This window comes from Crocodylus siamensis, chromosome 1 (genome assembly GCF_052110815.1).
Source record: "Crocodylus siamensis isolate JL-2025a chromosome 1, ASM5211081v1, whole genome shotgun sequence".
In the NCBI taxonomy this organism is placed as follows: Eukaryota; Metazoa; Chordata; order Crocodylia; family Crocodylidae; genus Crocodylus; species Crocodylus siamensis.
Window position 1 is genome coordinate 341,647,123 of NC_143395.1, and position 9,611 is coordinate 341,656,733.

Below are 9,611 nucleotides of genomic sequence, written 5' to 3' on the forward strand. Positions count from 1 at the left end.
AATGATTGGATTATTAGCCTTATGCCATGGCCAGAGTTAGTTTATGCAAATTGAAATTCTTTTTTAATCCAATCCACTCTTTACACCTTCAGGAGCAAAAGGCAGAGAGTAGCTATTGGTCCAGTTCATTGACTTTGTTCAAATAGTTGAGCAGAAAGTTTCTGCATCAGCCATTGTTGTTCTGTGTAGCTGGGCTAAGCCAATCTCTCTTCTTTTTAGGGAGCCTGTTGTTTGGGACCAAACTGCAGCAGTGAAGATAAAAAATGAACTAAGTGATTTCATCCAAATTAAGAGAAGTGTGAGGCAAGGCTGTGTTTTTTCACCGGCCTTGTTCAACTTGTACAGTGAGAAAATGCTGAGGAAGATTGAGGATTTACCAGAGCTGATCATTGGTGGACAGTCTTTGAACAACTTGCATTATGCCCATGACACAGTCTTAATAGCTGATTCAGAAGAGAAGCTGCAAGGAATTTTAGATAAAATTGTTAGTGAAAGTGAGAAGAAGGGCCTAAGTAGTAACTGTAGGAAAACAGAATGCATGGTAATTACAAAGAATGAGATCATTCTGGTATGCAACATTGAAGTGGAAAAGGAACAGATAAGGGAGGTCAATAAATTTAACTACTTGGGAAGCTGAATAACATCAGTTGGTAAATGTGATCATGAAATAAAGGGGGAAGAATAGGGATGGCACAGGAGAGGAAGGAAGGAGAGATCATGGAAGACAGAAGCTCACTTTTGTTAAGAGTCTGTCTAAATGGATGAATGTATCGACACTGGAAATTCTGTATGCCTCAAAGAGAAGAGATTTGTGGAAAATCATGGTCACCAATGTCCTGTTTGGATAAGAGAGAGAGAAAGAAAGAGAGGGAGAGAGAGAGTGTTGTTTGGCATCTCAAAATATGGTAAGTCCATCTTCTCATCCATACTACAATCTGTACAACTGTTGGTAGTTGTGCCTGCTCCAAGATCTCAGCATTTTCTATTCTTGTAGGGGTATGTGTACCACATTGCTACTAAAGATTCATAGCCAAGATGATGCTGATGAAGCTAGACTTCCAAGCTCTATCATTGATTCAGTCACAACTCCTATGAAAGATGCTTCATGAATAGGGAAACTCATCAGCAATTATCTAAGCTTCTTCTAGAAATATTGATATTTCTTGTCATGGCAGGGGCTGCTCATGCATCTCTGTGACCTAGTTAGTTGCTGGTAGGAGTGCTTCTCACAGGCCCATCTCTGCTGGACAAACAACCTCCCCTCATAAAAACATGTTCTTATCCAGTCATGGAAGAAGGGCATTCTTCTAGAAGAAAGAGAGAAGAAACCATATCAGATGACTGTATATTGTTTTAATATTTTTTTTGCAGTCATGAGATATTGAAAACTTTGATTATATGCTTATGTGATCTCTTAGGGTATAAGTAGATGTTGTCAAATAAGGCTTATCAGATGTACTGGGATGTGTCCTGGCATAGCTAATCTGCTTTATTGGGCAAAATACAAGTCTCCCATTATCCCGCCAATTTGTCCTGTGGGAAAATGGGTGGCTCTTTTCCTGGTTGCAGACATGCTCCAGGGAATCTCCAGGGTGGGTCTGTAAGTGAAAGCCAGGGTGGGGATCTCTGTAAGTGAGGAAAACAGGTTCCAGTACGGTCCCAGAGCTGAGATTGACAATCAGCTGATTGGTGGTCCCAACTCTGGGAACTCACTGGAGTGACAACGCACTCCTGGGTAATACTAAATGGGGAAACCGAGGCAGGTGCTCCTAGGGCTTGAGAGGCTTGATTCACCATGTTCCAGAAAGCCCCTGGAGCTCCTGCTTGGGCAGCTGAGAAGTACGGAGAGCTTCAGGCTGCTTGCATTCTTCCATCTTAAAGAGCAGACAGATGTCAGCCACCAAATAGCAGCATAAAATCATACCATCTATGTCGCAGCCACAAATGTTGAGCATCTGTGGTATAACAAGGGACATGGCCTTTGCTTGGTCTTTGTGCTGCCATAAAAATAATGTTATGGTTACACCACGGCATGTCTGTTTATACTTTTATATGACTGTTTGACAATAGAATTAAGGCCAATCCACTGGTGCAATTACTTTGCACAGTTCCTACTGAAGTCAGTGGAGCATCCTCCTCCCCCGCATCATTCACAACTGAGGATCTGGCCTCTGGCATCTATATTGAAACAAGAGGAAGCCTTCTCGCTGAACATCTTGGGTATCTGACTCGAACGCATTAAAATGTGTCTTGTATTACACTGAATATTAAAGATGCAGTATGGAGATTTCATCCTCAGTAGAAGAAACCTTGTGGGAATTAATTTAGATAGTCTTGAAAACAAAATATTTTAAAAAGTAGGTTTCATATTTATAATGCTTGCCTCTCTGAAATATTAGAATATTTTAAAAACATGTATTGATTCATCTGACTGTAGTAACACACAGTATAGCATTTAATTGTAGTAAATGTAGTCAGTTGTTTGGCCCTCTAGTCCAAAGGTGGGTCAGAGTGCAAGGTAGAATGAAAATTATTGAATAGCCAGTGGTTTCATCCTTCAAATGATTCCCCAAACTGCACTAAATTCCCACGCGAGAGATGGGCATGCATTATCAGTTTGTGTGAGTGGTTAAGCTTGTTACTTGCTTCTCTGTGACTGACTGGTGAGCTATGAATTCCTTGAAATGGTTGGTCTCCTGACAGGAGAAAAATAAAGGTTTAAGATAAATGAATGCATCTAGCATTTATTATGTGATCCTCCACAGGCAGAAAAGGAATTGCATTCTTCTTGCAACAAATGAGGTGGAAGTCTTAAGAGAGGCAAAGCAGGCAGCAAATTATGTCACAATTATCACCATTACATCATGGAAACCAGGAGAACTCACTGAATATTAGTAGCTCTTTGATTTGTAAAGATTATTTTACTTTGTGCTTGTCAAATATAAATACTAAAAGGGTGTGCATTAAGAAAAAGTGTGTTCTGGCTGAGGAGCAATTTTAACTCTTATCCAACTTCACAGCATTGTTGAATTCTCAGGAATTCCACACCCAGTCCTAAAGTTTCTATGCAAACTTCTGAATGCAGTGCTATATTTAGACTGAAAGACTAAGTCCCTGTGACCAAAGAAATTAATATCAATAATTGAAAACATATTTTTTTCATTGCCAAGTTTTATATGCATTAAGTTTGTCACAAAAAGCACAGTTTTGTTCTCATTCACACTAATTTAAATTATGAGCAAATCTGCTGAAGACTGGGATAGAGGAAATCAGAATCAGGCTTATAACATTATTAATATTGTTTTTATTTATATCTGAGCTATGTGATCCACAGCATAATACACATTTATTATGTATCATAAAACAGTCATCTGTATGTTTTAAGAATAAAACTTTCAACAATGAGGGAATTCAGTTCAGGTTATCAATCTAGATAGCATGTCTTGGCTTAATTCACTCACACAAAATTTACTTCTTTCATTTGGCAGATGAAACAAGAAATAATGAGGTACTTACAAAAATTAGATTTCTACATCATAATATAATAAGATTTTAATGATACAAGTAACATATACCACTCAGACTATTTTGGAGTGTGGGAAACCTTGCTGGATTAATACAAGGCTTTTGGTTGCCAGAAAGAACTCGAGTGATTTATTGCTCGATGTAACAATGTTGTCCTATCTGTGTAAAATCTATTACAACATTATATACAGCTTTTATTAATTCTCTACTGTTGGATAATTGGAAGTCTACAGTATTATTTAAAATGACAAAGTAGAGACCTCAGCACATTTTACACTTTTTAATTTCATGCTTGTCTTCTACAAAATCTTTTCCATAAATTTAATTTCAACAAAACATGGATGCAGCACAAAGTGCAAAACTTAGAAAATGTATTGATTAGAGTTCTATCCTGAACTGAATGAAGCTAGAACCAGATTTCTTTTACTTAAATCTGTGTTACCAGTCAGTATAAAGTTTATTTGTTAGATGTACTCTAATTGTCATGAGAGAGAGCCAATTTAGGAAAGAGAGTATGCAATGTAAAGGTAAGTGCCAAAATATTTGTATTAGTTATCCTGGGCTGACTTTAATGGAGTTATTCTTAATTTACATTGGCCCATGATACCTACAAAAATAAACAATGCCCATATGCCCAGCACTCTCAGGGCGTGCACCTGCACCCCAGTGCACCCCTTATGCATTGCCACTGCAGGAAAGGAAATAAATTACTACTAATATGCAATTATTCCTGTCTGATTATTCTTCCTATAGGTCTGCAAAACAAGCAAGGTGCAGAGTGAGTAGAGAAGAGGGCCCAGATAGTTATGTCAAAATAGGTACTTGTGCCCTCAAAATAATGAAGAATTAGCCAAAATCACTCAAACGGGCAAGCCAATTATAATGGAGAATATTGATCTATTGTTTTTTTTATGCAGAGCTACCTAAATGAAATCCATCCTAATAAAAAATGTATAGTGCAGTTTTACAAATTGTGTGTTGAATTTTGTACCAAACTTTGCACCTGCTAGCTTTTAAATACAAATAAAGACCAAATAGAGCATCTCACATAATATTTTAACAGGAAGGTTTCTGTAGGAATGAAGCAAGATGAGATTGTCAATACAACCCACAAATTTTAATGCTCCCAAAAACCTAATTCAGCTAACCTACATTTTCTAGAGCTGGCAACAGGGAGCCCATCTGTTTAGTTTCACATTCCCATAGCTTTTGCCTCAAACCACCGCCACCTAAAATCAAACCACTGGTGCCTATTATAAACCAAATGGAAGCCTATTACAAGATTATATTAGTCCTAAAATTTCTATAAGCCTAAGGGGTATAGGAAAGAAAAAAAATTGTATTTACCATAATCAGTATTTTGTAGACTCTAACATCTCTTTGCTTTTTCACTCCCTGGACAGTATTAGATTGCAAGTCAAATATATATGATCAAATGGGCCCTTCTACCTTTAAATTCTATGAATTTGTAAAAAGGAGCTGAAATTTCATGAGACCAGGCTTTTCCATAGGATTTTTATCATTTCCCTGTTAGATGGGAAGCAACACAGAGCAGACCTTTCTATAGAGTTAGGCAGTGATGCTGTAATCACATGGATTGATGTCAATGACTGGTGATTTAAGTAATGCATCAACAGTGTGGAATTAGACATTCACAGCTGGCCTCTAGCATCCTGGCTTGTAAATTCCTGGTATTGAGAATGGCGAATATGCCATAAAAGTGAACACTTCATAAGAGACATCTGTGAAAATGTCTGTCAGACCAAGCAAGAGAGGGCAGAAGGGTAATCAGGATAACACAGAAACTAGACAAGGAAACACAGGCCATGGACAATTCTCTATATGGTAACAATAAGTTCCAGTCTACCCTAGCACACAGTAACTATGATTTGAGTCAAGGCTACAGGTGACTTTTGAAGAACTGTGAGACAGAACATTGTTTATAAACCTCTTTCTTCTTTCTTAAGAGGACTGTGATTTCCCTGTGATTTCCCTGTTTAGCCAGGAGGGTTTCCCAGCACTTCTGTTACCTTTTCTCCACATGGGAATGGACTTCCTTTGTGCTTCAAGGATTGTGTCCTTAAGGAAAAACCACTCTTTGTGCACCCCTTTCACCTTTGGTCCCTGGTCCCACAGCACTTCCCCTACTAGTGACCTAAGCTTGTTGAAATTTGAATTTTTGAAGTCCAAGACTTCAATCCTGCTATCAGATTTGTCTGCCTTATGTCAGACAGTGAACATAATGGTTTCAAGATGGACAAGAATGAATCTTGTCAAGGCTTTCAAAGTGTAATTGGAGTTGCAGCTAGTAACAGACATGAAGGGTAACAAGAAGGGTTTTTACAAGTATGCCAGTAACAAGAGGAGAATCAGGGAAAGTGTGGGTCCATTAGTGAATGAGGGAGGCAACCTAGAGACAGAGGATGCAGAAAAGGCTAAATACGCAATGCCTTTTTCACCTCAGTCTTCACAAGCAAGGTCAGCTCCCAGAGTACTGCATCTGGCAGCACAGTTTGGGGTAGGAGATGAGCAGCCAACTGTGGCAAAATAATAGGTTTGGGACTATTTAGAAAAGTTGTACATCTATAAGTTCATGGGTCTGAGGATACTGAGGGAGTTGGCTGATGTGATTACAGAGCTGCTGACCATTATCTTTGAAAACTCATGGTGATCAGGAGAGGTCCTGGACAATTAGAAAAGGGATAATATAGCACTCATCTTTAAGAATGGGAAAAAGGAGGATCCAGGGAACTACAGACTAGTTATCCTTACCTCAATCCTTGGAAAAATTATGGAGCAGGTCTTTAAGGAATCCATTTCTAAGCACCTGGAGGAGAAAGTGATTAGCAGGGATCCTGGGTGAATGGGACCCCAGGGCCAGGGCAGGTCATGGGATGGAGCCATAGTTGGCTCACCCAAGGGTGCAGGGGGGCTGCACGCACTCCCAGGGCAGGCATGGGATATACATCCCCCCCCCCAATTTGTGTGCAGGATGGAGACGGGCTGCTTTGGGGTAGGGCTCTAAGCCCCGCTGCCTTTGCCCTAAGAGTCATGCACTGGCTGCACTGCATCTCCTGCCCACCTGGTGGTGGGAGTCACAGCATGGCGTTTCATGACCTGGGGGTTATAGTGGACAATAAGCTGAATATGAACCCTTGTTGCCAAGAAGAATAATGGCATACTGGGCTGCATTGGTAGGAGTGTTGGCAGAATATCAAGGAAGTGATTATTTCCTCTATTCATCACTGGTGAGGCCACATCTGGGGTACTGTTACAGTTCTGCACCCTCCCCCACCCAGATGTGGATGAATTGGAGAGAGTCCAATGAAGGGTAACATAAATGATTAGGGGGCTGGGGGACATGATTTATGAGGAGAGGCTGAGGAAAATGGGCTTATTTAGTCTAGAGAAGACTAAACTAAGGGGAGATTTAATAGCAGCTGTCAACTACCTGAGGTGGGGTTCCACAGAGGATGGAACTAGACTGTTCTCAGTGATGTGTGATAGCCAGAACCAGAGGGGTTACTATCATGAGCAATAAATATATGCTCTTGGAGATATCCAGGCAATTGTTTAGCAGTTAAGATTAGCTAATGCAAAGCTTGCAAGTTTGCAACCTGCAAGTGGAATCTGTCTGTCACAATTTAACCAAAGTGTTGAATCTAGCTGTTTGCACTGATCACAGGCCCCAAAAATAAGCAAACTACAAGATTAGCTGATCTAACAGGCTTTTTAAAGGTCAGCTGTAACAAGATCTGACCACCTAATATAATAAGCACATTCCTAGGAATCCAAGGAATAAAAAAAACAGGGGTTGAGCTTGGGCAGGTAATACTAATTTCAAACCTCAAAGTAATGTGTAATTTGCTTATTGGATGAACCCGAGTTCGGGCGGTGACCTTTTGTGATAATTTCTAACACCTTTTAATCCCAGTGACAGCTTTAGGGCAAGATTGTGAGTGGCTCTAAAGCCAACAGATTAGCATAAGATAAGGTATAAAGAAGCACATATGTCAGGTGACCAGTTAGAAGGCTGGGACAGAAGGACCATCACTGTACCAAACCTGAACCCCAGGCTCCCAGTGTGAGTGGGGACCGGATCCTGACCAAGGGACCTTCCCAGTGACCCCTCAGACAGTATTGATTGGGGATGCCTGACTTTGCTGGAACAACTTGGCGTGCACCTGGCATAGAGAGACTGCCGATAAGTTGCCAACCCCATGTGGGAACTCTGTCATTCTGTATTTCTGTTGTTATTATTCACTATTAGGTCTTTATTACTGTACTATCTGTTTGTCACATTAACCTTTCTGTTAACTGTTGTATGCTAAGCTATAAGTAAATTTGCCTTTACTTCACTCCTGACTCGCCTTCTTGATCCCGAACACAGCAGCCTAATGGCTGATACACTCACAGCACCTAGCCAGCCTGTGACAGTGATGACAGATGACAGAACAAGGAGCAATGGTTTCAAGTTGCAGCAAGGGAATTTCATGTTAGATATTAGGAAAAACTCTTACACTAGGAGGGTAGTAAAACACTGGAGCAGGTTATGCAGAAAGGTTGAGGAATCTCCATCTTTGGAGGTTTTTAAGACCTGACTAGACAAAGCCTTGGTTGGGATAATATAGTTAGGCATGGTTCTGCTTTGATCAGGGGGTTAGACTAGATCAGCATTTCTCAACCAAGGGGTCATGACCAAAAAGTGGGTCACAGAAGTATATGAAAGGCTTATGAACAAACTTAAAAAACGGATCAACAAACTTTAAAAATTGTTTCTCCTTTAAAGGAGGATAACGTGGGAAACTATGGCTTTCCCTTGCAAGCTGTTAGAGTTCCAGCCTGCAAGGGCTGCCTGGGGCCCCCTATGCCCTCGCTGCCCCACACACTGGGGATTTGGGGTCTGGGAATGGCAGGCAGTGAGTCAGGAGTGAGGGACTCTGGATCAGGACTGGCCACTGATGTTTACAAATGGGTCCTGGTCTAAAAAAGGTTGAGAACCACTGGACTAGATGACCTCCTGAGGTCCCTTCAACCCAAATTTTCTGTGATTCCATAATTCTAAGACGGTACAGTCAGATAGCAGAGAAACATTTAAAACAGTGACAAAAAGGATCAACAACAATACTTAGAGTTCTTATGCCATATGTAGCAAGAGTTAATGCAATAGATTTTTCAGTACAAAATGTCAATGCTAGTTGCAGCTTTGGAGACAGACTATATATGTTACTCACTTTAAGCCTCCCAGCTAGGGGAACTGCTGAGAAGGGGAATCACCTCATCCCTCCCCCTCTCTTCATCTAACTTTACCAGCTAGGACTACCCCTTTGGCTGTGAAACAAATAATAATGCTGGATACAACATGAACAAATTGTGACAGTGACTGTTCAAATTCAAGGTAGTATTGCCATCCAAGACTAAGAGATAATAAGTGAGAAACTGAAGTCAGTGTAACAAGGCAAAACATGTAATGTAGCTTTCTTTTGACAAGCAGCACAAAGCTACAGGTATAACAATATAAGAGCAAGGAGGCAATGATTAGGGATGACACTATGGAGTGGAAGCATCAAAAAGAGTGTTATCTACTTCTCTTTATGGGTGTATGTGAAGCAGGACATCTTTCCTGAGACTTATTTAGGGACTGACACAGAAAGAGATTACCTAACCTCAGGCAGATCATCATTGTGAACTGTGAGTTGTATTTGTCCATTATGTGACTTAAGGCCTATGACACACCAAATGCATGCTTAATGCAAAAGTATTGCAATAGATAAAAGTTGATGATGAAATTATGAATAGAAGGCTCAACCCTGGAATTGAGCCAGCTGGGCAAAGGAAGGGTGTAGTCAGTCCATCCTATGGCATTTAAGAACTATAGGAGGGAAACTCTGTGAGCCAGCACAATAGGCCTGGCTCTTTAATATCTTTTCAGCAATATCTTATGGGGATACTAGAGTCATGCTAGATGGCAATATAATTGGTGCCTATTGTATTACAACTCATGATGAAATAAGGATGCCATAAAATTCACTATGGTCAGCCATGGCCAGAACTATATACTAGGTGACAGGCTCCTATGAGGGTTT